Source organism: Canis lupus, chromosome 2 (assembly GCF_011100685.1).
Source record: "Canis lupus familiaris isolate Mischka breed German Shepherd chromosome 2, alternate assembly UU_Cfam_GSD_1.0, whole genome shotgun sequence".
In the NCBI taxonomy this organism is placed as follows: Eukaryota; Metazoa; Chordata; class Mammalia; order Carnivora; family Canidae; genus Canis; species Canis lupus.
In genome coordinates, this window is record NC_049223.1 from 33,081,352 (window position 1) to 33,096,025 (window position 14,674).

Sequence of the window (14,674 nt, forward strand, 5' to 3'; positions counted from 1 at the left end):
GAGGGGGGCGGGGTCGCGGTCCTGGGGTGAGGGGGTGAGGGGGGCGGGGGCGCGGCCCCGGGGAGATGGGGGTGAGGAGGGCGGGGGGGGTGAGGGGCGCGTGGGGCGCGGCCCCGGGGAGGGGGGGTGAAGGGGTGAGGGGGCGGGGGCGCGGTCCTGGGGTGAGGGGGTGAGGGGGGGCGGGGTGTGAGGGGCGCGTGGGGCGCGGCCCCGGGGAGAGGGGGTGAGGGGGGTGAGGGGGTGAGGGCGCCCGCCGACCGCTATCTGGGAGCCAGGAGGGGGTCGCCGTACCCCGCGACAGCGCCGCCTCTCCAGGTCGCAGCGGGGGCGGGGGCGACGGCGGGGCGGGGCGGGGTTGCGTGCGCGCCCGCGCCAATCACAAGCGCCGCCGGCAGGGGCGCGCGCACGGAAAGGCCGGGAAGCGGAGGGGCGGGCCTGGTGCCGCGCGCAGCCAATGGGGGCGCCCCGGCGCCATGACGTGAGGCTCTCCCGGGCGCTGAGCGCCAGTCGGCTGGCGGGGCCGGTGAGTGCGCGGGCGCGCGGGCGCGCGGGCGCGCGGGGCGGGACTTCCGGCGAGCCCCGGAAGCGGGAGCTGTGTGTTCTCATGCGAACGGGAAGGAGCGTTGGGGCGCCGGAGTCGCGAGGTTGAGACATTTTCGGGCCCGAAACGGGAAGGAGTCGCGGCCGCCCGCCGCCAGCCCGCGCCGCGCCGCCCCCGCCGCTCGTCCGGGCCGGCCGCGCCCTCCCCGCCCCTCCCTCTCGGCCCGTCCGCGTGTGGCGCGGTCGCCGGGCACCGGGGGCTGCGGCGGTCGGCGGCCGGGCGGCGGCGGCGCTGCTGACAGGTGAGCGCGGCGGGCGGCGGGCGGGCCGCCGGGTGCCCCCGCCCGCGCCCCCGCCCCGGCCGCCCGCTCGGACCCGCGGCGCGCCCGCCTGTCACGGGCCGCCATCTTCCCGGAGGACGCGGCGGGCGGAGTGCGGGCCGGGCGGGGCGGGACTGCGGGGCCGGGCCGGGCTGCGGGGGGCGGGCGGGGGCGCGCGGGGCCGGGGCAGGGCCGCGCCGCCGTCCGGCCCGCACTGCGGAGGCCTCGCCCCGCCCGCCCGCCCGGGGCCCGCGCGCCGCCGGCCGGGCGGGGAGCGGCGGGGACCCGGGCACCAGGAAGTGGGAGCCCGTGCGGGCCGCGCCGGGGCGGCGGGAGTGCGGCGGGAGGGGTCGGCGCCCGGCCTCCCCCTGCAGCGCGACGCCTCCCGGGCGCGGGCGGGGGCGGGCGGGCGGACAGTTGGCCGGCGCGTGCGAGCCGCTCCCGGCCGCGGGTCGTGTCCCCCGGGCGGTGGGGCCGGAGCGGGGCAGCCGAGCAAGCGGGAGGGGGGGGGCCGGGGGGGAGGGGGGTGCAAGTTACCTTCCTTCTGGAAAGTTTTTTTTCCTTCTCTTCCCGTATTTTTTTTTTTTTTTTAAAAGCTGGTCTCTCGAGTTGCGTGGAGAATTTGCAATGCGCTCGAAATAGGTGCGAAGTTGTCGTTTGCAGGGGGTGGGGTGGGGTGGGGGCGCCGCTCGCGTCCTGCGGTGCAGGCGGCGCACTGTGCAATCTGCACACTTCCCCACCTGCCTGCCTCCCTCTAATTTACCGTCGGCCGGCCTCGGCCTCCTCTGCACAAGTCGGGGTGCGTGGGGCTTCGGCTCTGCTCTGCACCGGGAGGCGGTTTCCTGAATCCGGCCGCGGGTGACCCCTCCGAACTCAGGATTGCTCGGGTTGCCGAGGTGGGGTATCCCCACAGAGGCATCAGGTCAGCAAGCTTATCATCATTTCAGCCGTAAAGGGGATTGGTGCATTTCCTTTGAAACTTGCTTTTGGGTTCGAAATGACTCTCCTCATTCTGTATTTTGGAACATTAATGGGAGCTGACTTGTTTCCATGAAAGGATGTCCTGGCTTCTTATTGATGAAGCGGTGACTTCTGCTGCTTCGCTTTTCTTCATCCAGCCCCGCAGGGCTGTCCCAGCAAGTCCGTCTGGGCCGTTTTTACTGCTTATTTTCATCACTCGATTTTTTTTTAACGAAAACTTGAAAGTGTTATTTACCGCACTGCTGTTTTCAGTATTCTTTCTCTATCCATTCTGATTTGCTGGACAGTTTTTTTGTTTGTTCGGTTTTGTTTGTTTGTGGGGTTGTTTTTGCTTGATTCCATGTATTTGGGCAGAGAAAGCAAGTTCTGAGGATAAAATGTGTATTCTGAGCAAAGGACTTCTATATCTGAGTGGGAGCCGGAGAGAAAATAGGTGATAATGTGATTGCTAGCATTCATTTAATGCATTCTGTACAAGAGTAGCTGAAATTAAATGGCAGCACATTGAGGGAGATACTTGATTTTATTTAAAATAAAAGATTTTATTTTTCCTTGGGGCTCCTTAGGGAGCATGCTTCAAAAAAAGTTGAGCATTGGAAAATTTATTGAACTTAACGATGATTTCTGCAAATAAGCACAATTTTGACAGACCTAATTAAACTCTGTGAAAACATTCTAGTCACTTGTTTTTATGAAACAGTCTTCGCATATCCTAACACGTCTATCCTAACAGTCTTCACATATCCTAATTCTGAAATACGTAGTGCAAGGCAGGAGCACCAGGTTAAGAGTAATAGAATAAGCCGTGCCTTGGAGGAGCCCCACTCCCGCAAGTAGATTGCAACCGTATTTACAGGTTTTTGTAGGGAGAGACCTGAGGTCCGTGTTACCAAGAGAAGTGGCCGACGGACTGCTTCCACTGTTACTTCAGAGTGTCATGCTGGGCTTCATACTTTCCATAGTGATAAGTAGGATTATTATTTAGGTCTTCTACTTTTAGTAACATGTGCTATCTTTATGATGGTCCCTAGAGATCTTTAAAAGCTGTGTAGGGGATCCCTGGGTGGCGCAGTGGTTTGGCGCCTGCCTTTGGCCCAGGGCGCGATCCTGGAGACCCCGGATCGAATCCCACATCGGGCTTCTGGTGCATGGAGCCTGCTTCTCCCTCTGCCTATGTCTCTGCCTCTCTCTCTTTCTCTCTCTGTGACTATCATAAATAAATAAAAATTAAAAAAAAAAAAAGAAAAAAAAAAAAGCTGTGTAGATACATGTTACTTTAGATTGTTATTGTCCTCAAGTTCAAGGCACAAGTTTTAAGTATGCTTTCATAATCCATGGTTGTACATTCACAGAGTTTTCTCCTACTTAGGGATTTTTTTCAGATAAATGCAAGAAAATCTCAGTATATTCTTGTCATTCCTCCTATAAGGCCATTGACTCAACCTGTTTCTAATGGGCAGAAGAAAACAAACACTGAAGTTGTTTTTATGGAAAATACATTGTTAAAAACAGACACTGTTGCTGGGCATTGTTGCTTATGCTGTTTTCTAAAACTTTATCCTGTGAAGAGTTCTCTTTTTTCTGTAAGAGCTAATTTTAGAGTACACAGTAAATGAGGCACTGCCTTCTGAGAGCTTTCAACTCACCAGATATGATTGTAGTTTGCTTCAGTTCAGGCTGCTGCTGCTTGGTGCACTCGGTGATCTCCCCAGAGCGACTCTATTTCCCCTGGAGCTTCTTACAGGAATATGGAGTTATAGAGGGAGAGCCGTCAGGTTCTCTTATTAGAAGGAAGGAAAATAACTCCAATGTGGACATTTTTTTTTTTCCTAACATTCCAACACTTTATTTTTTCTGCATGTCAGCGTCTTTAACCTTTAGGAACAGCGAAGAGAAGTCTTAACTTGGCTCACATCTCCTTCCCTATCGTCCCCCGCCCCAAAGTCCCTATTGTCCCTTTAATAGTTCTATAAACTGTCTTTTCAGCACTTTTCTGGTGATGCTTTCATGGCTGAGTTATAAGGGCTGCAGGTGAGTGATGCCACCACTTCTGGGCCTTCTGTCACAGTCTGGTTTTCTCTTCAGCATCCCCCCTAATTCCCTGATAGTGAGACCTGGGTCAGGAGTACATTGTGTTAACACAAAAGACATTTCATATTTAGCTCAAATTTGAAAGCATGCTACTTAATCTTTGGAGAGGGTTTTAATAATCGTTGAGATGCGACTTAAGCTTCAGTGAAAGTGTTCTTTACGAAATCTGATATGCACACATATTGGCTTGGAAACCTACAAGTTAGGTAGCATTTATTTGTGTGAGAAAAATAAAGTGTCTCTTTCATTTACAGCACACCATTTTAGTTCCACTATGGCCGGAGGTTGTTTTAAAGGCGTATCCTGGTTGTCAGGCCTTTTTAAAAAAAACTCATCAGTGACTGTCCCCTGTCTAATAAGTGAGAAACGCCGAGGGCCAGGCTCCAGGGCCCTGGGCATTTCTGCCTCCTCCTTGCAGGCTGCCTCGCCCTCACCACTGCCTCTGCCTCAAAACCGTGCTGTTGCCTTTGCTCTCTGTAGTTTCTTTGCCTGAAATAGAATTTTTTTTTTTAACTTTGCTCTTTAATCCATCCTTATAAAGGTATTTCAGGAGTCCTTCAGGAATCCTTGCCTTCATTTCTAAGGTGCTTAGAGTGCTTCTCTGTTTCTGTAGCACGTCAGGCACAGCACCTGATGAATTAATGTAAGCTCCCTGTGGGTGCGATCCTTTCAGGTTTGTAATCTCTTTGCCCAACTCAGGTCCAGGTACCCTATACAGACCTCCTTCGACTTAGGATATACCTAAGGTTATAGGTTGTAAATACTGTTAAGTTGGTTGTAGGTTGAAAATAATGTTAAGTTGGAAATGGGTTTCATACACCTAACCTTTAACATCACAGCTTAGGCTTGTTTACTTTAAACCTGCTCAGAACACTTAATATTCGCCTGCAGTTAGTGCAAAATCATCTAACACAAAGCCTGTTTGTTCGTGAAGTGTTGAATATCTCATGTAATTCCTTGAATACCATAGTGAAAGTGACAAACCGAATGGCAGTATGGGTGCCGGACGGTTGTCAGCGAATCTCGGACGGTTGTCAGCGAATCTCGGTTGTTATTCCTCTGATTGTGGGGCTGAGTGGGAGGGAGCCTGCTACCTGGAGCAAGATCAGCATTGAAAATTTGAGGTACAGGGCAGCCCTGGTGGCACAGTGGTTTAGCGCTGCCTTCAGCCCAGGGCGTGATCCTGGAGACCTGGGATCGAGTCCCGTGTCGGGTTCCCCACATGGAGCCAGCTTCTCTCTCTGCCTGTGTTTTGGCCTCTCTCTCTGTGCCTCTCGTGAATAAGTAAATAGAATCTTAAGAAAAAAAAAAAAAAAGAAAAAGAAAATTTGAGGTGCAGTTTCCACCGAATGTGTATCATTTTTGCACCATTGTGAAGTTGAAAAATTATAAGTTGACCCATCATAAGTTGGGGACCATCTGTAGATGTTTAGTAAACTTTGCTCAGCTAGATGGAAAAAGGCGTGTCTAAAGACACCTTTCATTTCGGTTGTAAGGAAATGATTTGCAGATTGTACAATTGCATGCCTTTGTAAACATAAAAATTTTCACTTGAAATGAGTGCAATAGAAAGTGCACAGTCATATTTACAAAATGTTTGTGATTTGATAGTGATATAGTGCATACTGCATTGTGGATGGAGTAATTTTCAAATTTTTTATTTTTGAAAGATTTTATTTAATGAGAGACGCAGAGAGAGAGAGTCAGAGACACAGGCAGAGGGAGAAGCAGGCTCCCCACAGGAAGCCCAATGTGGGACTTGATCCCAGGACCCCGGGATTATGCCCTGGGCTGAAGGCGGCGCTAAACCACTGAGCCACCCAGGTGCCCCTTTTTATTTACTTTTTTAAAGATTTTATTTATTAGAGCACAAGCAGGCTCCCAGCTGAGCAGGGATCAGTCCCAGGAATGACCCCATGCAAAGGCAGACACTTAACCTACTGAGCCACCCAGGTGCCCCTGGATGGAGTCCTTTAATCATGTGACATAGATTGTGTTCTTTCTTAGTCTTTAAAAACTTGCCCTCTTGGGGATCCCTGGGTGGCGCAGCGGTTTAGCGTCTGCCTTTGGCCCAGGGTGCTATCCTGGAGACCCGGGATCGAATCCCACGTCGGGCTCCCGGTGCATGGAGCCTGCTTCTCCCTCTGCCTATGTCTCTGCCTCTCTCTCTCTCTATGTGACTATCATACAAAAAAAAAAAAAAAAAAAAAAAAAAACTTGCCCTCTTGATAACGAATGCCAATTTCTTTGGCTTTAAAATTAAATTATAGGGATCCCTGGGTGGCGCAGCGGTTTGGCGCCTGCCTTTGGCCCAGGGCGCGATCCTGGAGACCCAGGATCGAATCCCACGTCAGGCTCCCGGTGCATGGAGCCTGCTTCTCCCTCTGCCTATGTCTCTGCCTCTCTCCCTGTGTGACTATCATAAATAAATAAAAAAAATTAAAAAAAATAAAATTAAATTATATTACCCTAAAACAAACCAATTACAATAGTGAAAACATAGTTTTAAACTTCATTGGATTTTTCCATTTTTCATCCCCTGTGGAGAGTCCTTGCCACAGGGTCTGGTAGGAAACACAGAGTTCATGCCTTCCTTGAGCAGGTGTTTTTGGTCAGTAAGATACTAGCAACACAAAGACAAATGATGCCAGAACTTTTCTCTAAGGTTTGCGGTCTAGAAGGGCTTAGGAAAGTGAGTTGTTTTATTTAAAGCCAAGCAGACAAGCATTTGGATTCTTGCAGCTTCCATCTGCAAGATGTGTTGATGGCTCTCAGCACCACACTCCCTTGAGTGGTCTCGCTCTTGTATACAGTTGTATTGCTTCAGCACATCCTGTGGCAGGCCCCCTCATCTCCTTTCCCCGCCCCAGCTTTTTTTTTTTTTTTTTTTTTTTTGGTAACTCTTACTACATTATAACATACCGTGTAATTTCTGTATTTTATGTAGGGTCTGGCTTCTGGTGTTCAAATGTTAACTCTGTCAGGGTGAGGGGTTTTATTTTGTTCACTGACATGAACCCACTGGACCTTTGAATGGTACAGAATAGTCACTAAATAATTCATGAATAAATCCTTGGGTTATAAAGATGAATAAAAGGGATGGATTGCCCTCCTTTTTGGAGCTCACAGTCCATGGAGGCAGGTAAATGACCACATAACCACAGATGAGATCCATATACATTGGGCTGGCTGTTGTAGGCTTGAGAGGACCAGGAGGTTCCCTGAGGAAGAGTGTGGTGGGGCAGAGTCAGCCTGCCGGGCAGAGGACCGGTGTCAGCGACTCTCAGCACATGGATTTGCTGAGAGTAAAGGAGGGCCTGTCGATGTAGCAGCTGGATCGCACAGGATTTAAGCCATCTCAGGATAGGTGAGAATTTTGCTTTGTATCCTAAGAACAGTGGAAAGCACTTGGAGGGTTTTCAGCAGGAGAATTACATGACCGGAACTGCCTTTTTAAGTGATTATTCTGCTTTAAGGAGAGGAAGGAAAGGGCACACACTGACGGGTATTACTCGACCCGGAGCGAGGTGGAGGGAGGGCCCTTGTGTTTATTCTTGTGTTTGTCACGGTGGAAAAGGCCAAGCCCTGGCCTAAATGAAGAATAGCTTGTTTAGAAACTCTTTGGTTTGTATTAGATAAACATAATGTTTGTTTGTTTATTTATTTATTTATTTATTTATTTATTTATTTATTGCTTGTTTTTAAAGATTTTATTTATTTATTCATGAGAATACACAGAGAAGAGAGAGAGAGAGGCAGAGACACAGGCAGAGGGAGAAGCAGGCTCCACGCAGGGAGCCCAATGTGGGGGACTCGATCCCGGGTCTCCAGGATCAGGTCCTGGGCTGAAGGTGGCGCTAAACCGCTGAGCCACCTGGGCTGCCCCAATTCTGTTTTTATTTTTCAAAAAGCTTTGTTTTATTGTCAAAGCTCAAAATATAAGGGTAAAAACATGATCGGTTCAGTACAAATTTATAAGTTAATTACAGTTCTCTGAACATGTTAAACATCCCCTTTTCAAATATTTTTTTTCTGAAAATATTGTGTCCTTTAAAACCTGTTCTTCAAAGACTACTTTCTGAACAGTTCTTTTTTTGTTGATTACATTATCTCTTTCATCCTTAAATCTTACCATCGGTGTAATTCCTGTCTTACTATAGATATATGTATGTATCCCCCAGACTATATAGTACTGTCATCCATTACTGTCTGGCTTTTCTCTACTCTGCAGAGTCGTGGAGTTGTGTGAACCTTTGAAAGGAGACTTGAAGTCCCTGTGGAAAGTTACCTTTTAGAGATCGAGGCATTTAGAATTCAAAACCATTTTCCCTTTACTTGTGTTTTCAGGAGGTAAAACATTCAAATAATGGATAGTATGCTGGTTGTCATTTAGTGCAGAAATTTAGGATGAACTTTTTGGATGAAACTTTCCCTAGGATTACTAGAAGTTCCATGTTCCTTTTTGATCAATATCTGTGTCTCCAGAGATTCTTGTTTTCAGACGCTAGTGCTCTTTCTGGTTTTCTGTCAACAGGTCACTTGAGTACAGACCATTGTACAAATGAGTATCTGATGAATCAGCAGTATGTTCTTCACACCTCACACACAGGGCGGGCCTCAGTGAAGAGCAAAGGTCCAAAGACTGTAGTAGCTCACAGCACTTGGGGCTCTTCACACTTCTTTGTATATGTTGATGTTTACATTTCTTCTGCTGAAATCCTTCCCTTTTAGGCCTCTGTGCAGGAGAGTTAACCCCAGGCATGAATGGACCGGGGAAGAAAATACATTTGCCACACACAACTGCAGAAGCAGTCAGGCGTGCAGAATGTACGTCTTTGTGACCCGGTGAAACTGCACTGGCAGAGTGAATTGCGTTCCTGCACAAGAGTGCCTTGAGGTCCTAAATGACCCTAAGTTTTAGTAGTCTCCATCGGGCCAGGGACATTGTTGGTGTTTTCCTTTGAAGTTCAGAATATTGAGAGTGTGCTTGTCATTGTGAAGGTTTTTGATCTGTTAACTCTAAGTTTTTCATGAAATTGAAGATTACAGTTCAAGGTAAGAAGCCATAGATCAGATGTTTTTCCAGGGTTATTATATGGCCACAAATTTCATTAGTAGGTGATTATGAGCAGAGCAAATAAAAGTTGGATCATTAACTTCCAATTTACATTCTGGTGCATTGGTGCAGTTAGGTAAGGTTATTGAAAACTTGTAAACAATATATTTACCAAGTGTTTAATCGTAATTATGGTACATTTAATCAGCCTTAATCCAGTTGCATAGAAAATTTTGTTTTCATCAGCACCATTTTTCACTGTGGAATTACAAGGAGGGAAACCTTTCATTTAATGCAATTCATACAGTTTCAGTGGTTAGCACTTTAGGACAGTCATTCTCGGAGCCTGTTGTTTTATGAACTGAGACTTGATAACTTGTTTATGAAAATAACTGCCAGAGAAGAGTGTAACTCTTGTTGCAGTCCTAGGATTTTGGAGCTCTGACACTCAGACCCGTGCTCACAGAAGTAAGTTTAAGGTCAATGCAAATACAGCGAGTTAGCAGGTGGCAAAGCCAGGGCTCTCTGCCTTTGGTGTCCTGTCTGGGCTCAGTCCTGTGTGGCACTCTAATTACAGAATTCACAAAATATGCTTCTGAACAGTAGGATTTCAAAAACTGAAATTGGTGAAAGTGTTAACATTATGTATACTAGAATTTTATTTTATTTAAATATTTATTTATTTATTCATGAGAACACAGAGAGAGAGGCAGAGACACAGGCAGAGGGACAAGCAGGCTCCACACAGGGAGCCCGACGTGGGACTCGATCCCAGGTCTCCAGGATCAGGTCATGGGCTGAAGGCGGCGCTAAACCGCTGGGCTTGTATACTAGAATTTTAAATTGGCATTTTACTGTTTTTTTTTTTGTTGTTGTTGTTGTTGTTTTGTTTTGTAAGACTCTTTTTTTTTTGTAAGACTCTTAAAGTCGCTATCAAAATGTGTATTTATTTATTTAAGTATTTTATTTATTTATTCATGAGAGAGAGAGAGAGAGGTAGAGACACAGGCAGAGAGAGAAGCAGGCTCCACGCAGGGAGCCCCACTTGATCCCGGGTATCCAGGCCCTGGCCCTGGGCCAAAGGTGGCACTAAACCGCTGAGCCACCCGGCTGCCCCTAAAATATGTTTTTAAAAACACATTTAAAATAACATTTATTTTAAGAAAATTAAGCATATTTGTCATTCTAGATAATTTAACTTACTGGCTTTAATCAACTTGGGAAGGCACAAATAGGTCTTCCAGTTTGTATCTCATATTAAGACTGCAGTTTATTTGTTGTCTTAGAGAAATAAAATTTGAGAAATTCCTGTACATTCAGTGGTTGCCTTCCTAAACTGCACAGACAGTTCTACCCTTGACATCCATGCTGCTGGTGCAGGGTTCATGTTCAGGCTTTGGATGTGTCAGCACCTGTGTTCATACTCCTCTCTTCTGCTGCTGTAAGGAGGAGCTCAGACCTAAGAGAGGGTTACTTGGGTGAGCACTATACCACCTCTCCTGGCCTTTACCCTCCTCAACAACACTTTTCCTTGCTTCCTAACAGCCTGGATCTTGCCTATAGAATGTGAGAAATGAATGCAGATTGCCACAGTTCTCACCCTCAGCAATGTATTTGGTTTAGAATTCAGAGGACCCAAAATCCTTGCTTGTTTTTGTTTTTCAGAACACCTCATTTGCTCTTTGGAAAACTGAGGCCTAGAGACAGTTTGCTTCCCATCACATGATCAAGAGGAGAAAATGGGGTCTGTCTAGTTACTTGCTTCTAAATCCATTGCAAACAAGACCCAACTGTTAGAAAGCTTAGGTGTCCTACATATGTGTTAGGTCCAGGTAACCTGATAGATTGGTGGCCTGTGCCACACAGCACAGCTAAGCTGCAGAAATGCTGGTTTTAACCAGAAAGTTTTAATAGTACTTTTTATAGTGCGTATCCTTGGAGCTGGGGTACCCCACACCCAGGACTGAGAAAAGTTCATTTACCTTGCTGAAGAGTCATTCAGAATTACTGGAGCCGATGCTGACTCTGATAGTTTGCTTGGAACTTTTATGGTGTTATTAGGTTCATCTGTTGAACTATGATCCTAACTGGCTGAGGATTATTATCCAGTTATTTCTAAAATAGAGATGATAGTATGCCTAGAATACATATCCTTTGGTATATATCAGACTGAAGGATTATCTAAAGTAGTATATATTTTTGAACTCCCAACTATGGAACTTAAATTCTTTTTTTTTTTTAATTTTTTAATTTTTTATTTACAATAGTCACACACACAGAGAGAGAGAGAAGAGGCAGAGACATAGGCAGAGGGAGAAGCAGGCTCCATACACCAGGAGCCCGACGTGGGATTCGATCCCGGGTCTCCAGGATCGCGCCCTGAACCAAAGGCAGGCGCCAAACCGCTGTGCCACCCAGGGATCCCTTAAATTCTTTTTTATGAGTAGTGTCACTTTTGTTAAGGAACACTTCATTTTAGGTGATATTCATTGTATTTCACTATTTTCTGATTAGCACAGTCATGTTGGCAAAGGTGAAAGCGTGTTCAGTTGTCATACCTTGTCTTGGGCCCTGGCTGCTACTTTGTGAGTCAGTGTGGTTTCATGGCTCCGCAGGTCCAGCCTCTGGCTGCCTAGTGACTAGTAATGACTGTATTGGTTTAGTCTCTGCTGTGCCTGCCCTAAACATGCACACAGCAGGTGAGATGAGTGCCCAGGGGCTCTACCAGCAGGTAGCGGGGAGTCGGGGTCTGGGCGAGCCTCGAGCCCCTGCTCCTGACCCCCTCCTCAGATGCCCAGCCTTTTGTTCATAAGTCCTTGAACTTCTGAGTCTCTTTTTAATATTTCTGGTATATATGTCTGTTTTTCCAGTGGAAGGACTCAGCTTTCAGCAGATTCTCAAAAAGATCTTTGACCTCTCCCTTCAATACAAGTAATAGTTTTTAGCATGTGTTTGCCACTTGGGAACTTGTAGGATTTGTTATTTTGATAATGAAATATGATTTTTTGTTTGTCAACATGACTTTGTATTTAACTCTTCTATATGTTTAGATTCCTAGTACACACAGATGGACACATATACACATAATCTAGAGAGTATATGAAATGAAAATGAACCCACAATGATTTTGCCCCAACCTCAAAGTACTGCCTTTTCCCACATGAACACATTATTTGTAGTATGCAGCAACAGAGGCTTTTACTTGGAGTCATCATTTTAAACACAAGAATTTCTTCTTGAGTATTTATTGCATGAAAGACACAGTGACTAAACACATATTTCCTGAGATTTTACTCTGCCAGGTACTGTGTCAGGAATATACTCAGCATTGGAGAGCCTGCATTTGACGTGCACTGGGTGTGAAGGGTTTGCTACCCAGGCAGGGGGCCAGGTGGAGGAGGGGTCCCAAGTGCAGACTACAGGGTGGAGGACGGTCTGTTTCAGAAAGGCCATCTGTGAAGAATTGGTGGGTTGGAGACCTGGAAAAAGTTGAGGTAATAATTTGGTTCAGAGACGATGGTTATCTGAGCAGTTGACAAGTAATAGAGACAGAGATGTAGGCTGCTGTGAGAGGAAGAGGTTAAAGGTGTATTTGTAGGTTTCTTGTGTGGGCAGCTGGGTAGATGATATGCTCTCTTTCTTTGAGATGGAGGGATTGTCGGTTTTTATTTGTCTCAAATGAGAAGGGTGGTGGGAATGGATTTTTTTTTTTAAACAATGGACTTGGAGGAGTCTGTAGGTCAAGTTTGTTCATCAGATGCTTGCTTAGTTGCACTGATACTCGGCATGTGGTGTTAACTGAAGCCATGAGAACTGGAGCAGAGGAGCACAAGTCAGGCCCGGAGAGGAAGGAGCTGCAGGTGCGGCTCGGTCCCAGGGAGACCGTAGTGGCCCGCTGCCTGCTCCCCTCTGCCCTCTTTCTCTACCTATCAGTTAAGTTGTCACTTACAAAAGCCAGTTCAGTGTGTTCCCAAACTCATTCGGGAACTTGTACACCTTATTGCAGTTAAAGATTTGATTAGTAGACACTGATAAAAATAGTGTAGAAATACTCCTATGAGAACTAATCTGAAAACTTTGGAGTGTTTCATTAAAAACAAATCACTAAGAAAACTATTAACTTAGGTGTGCGGGTAAGATACTCATAAAAAACTGGAGAATGATTCTAGGAGGACTATACCATTCATTATTTTTTTTTTTTAACTAAGTTGCACTTTAAAGAGACAGAGACATAGGTGATGCATTATGGATGTGGTTTGTGTGAGAAAGAAAAGGTCTGATGGACTGGCTCAGTCTAAGAAAAAGGCCCAAGTGAAGGGGCATATGCAAGGTAAAGTGGTTAAGGGTTCATGTGTCAGTTTTCAGGGTTGCCTACTTTAATGTACTGTTACTTCCAGTCACAAAGGGCAAGAGAGCTTTCCTGAACTTAGTGCGGAAGACAAGCATCATGGCAGATGGGAAGGGAGGAGGAGGAGGAAAGCATGCCTGCAGGCTGAGGAAGAGAGGCCATGGGTACATCTTAGCAGCAAGCAGGCCATGGGTACATCTTAGCAGCAAGCAGGCCATCTTGTCAGAACAGCATCCTTGGAGAGGCTGCATCCTGCCTGGGAGGCCCCCGGCCCCGTGCTGTTGTTCATCCCTGTCCCTACTTCTCTGTCCTTCCCACTTGTCTCCCTTGTATGTTTCTTGGTGATGGCTAGGCAACACATGTTTTGAACAGTGCTGGGTGGAAGAACTGAAGATACAGGAAAAGAGGAGGAAATGGGATCCAGACCACAGGTGGAGGACCAGTGCTCCTTCAGTTAATATATTATTTTTTCTCCAAACCTTTGATAAATTAGTGAGAAAAACTTGTTCATTTTCATAAAGTTTTTTCAAGTTACGTTCAGGCTGTATTTGGGTCCCTCACCTTGACTTATGAGGTCTGATTTTCAAGAGTTATGTAGAATTATGATTGTTACAGACTATTTCCTTTTCTTTCACCAAAGTGCTAAGAAATAATGCATCTGTTAGGAATACCAAATTCAAGAAAAGAGGGATGCACATTAATGGGAGTCTTGAAATGAGACATATTTTATCACCACATAGAAAGCTGTGAAATGGTATTTTATTTTATTTTTTTTAAAGATTCATTTATTCATTTACTAGAGAGGGAGAGGCGGAAAGCAGCGTGAGCCGGGGAGGGACAGGGAGAGGGAGACTCTCAAGCAGACTCCCCGCTGAGTGTGGAGTCTGACACAGGGCTCCATCCCAGGACCCTGAGATCATGACCTGAGCCCAAATCCAGAGTCGGACAATTAAAAACTGAGCCACCCATGTGCCCCATGGCCTTTAATTTTTAAGGAAGATGATTTGCCTGTTCACATAACAGGATTTTAGGGAATGTCTGTGGGTCTGTAGTGAGGACTTGGGGAAGGTAAGTTGTTATCTTTATCTGTACCATCTGTTGGATCAAACAGCTCTTGACTTAGAGCCCAGCACATACCCTTGGGAATGTTTTCATGACTCCCTGAATTTCATTGTCCTTCATTTGGAGAAAACTATACATTCAAGATGTTCTTGCTTTGTTTTGACATATTGGTTATTGATTAACATAGGTCAGAACTACCTTTTCCCAAAGCAAAGCTTTTTTTTTTTTAATTTATTTTTTTATTTATTTATGATAGTCATACAGAGAGAGAGAGAG

The 14,674-nt window shown here is 46.4% G+C and overlaps 1 protein-coding gene across 3 annotated transcripts in view; it reads left to right on the forward strand.

The window, feature by feature from the left end:
• The first annotated feature begins 578 nt into the window (after positions 1–578).
• Positions 579–14,674, forward strand: part of LARP4B (La ribonucleoprotein 4B) — a 94,190-nt gene continuing 80,094 nt past the window's right edge. The window contains exon 1 of one of the 3 annotated variants that reach the window (XM_038530230.1): positions 579–644. The gene's annotated coding sequence lies outside the window, so the exon portion shown is untranslated. Of the gene's footprint in view, positions 645–777; positions 843–1,646; positions 1,783–14,674 lie in introns of those variants that run through there. The other 2 variants (XM_038530229.1, XM_038530231.1) reach the window with 2 other exon arrangements.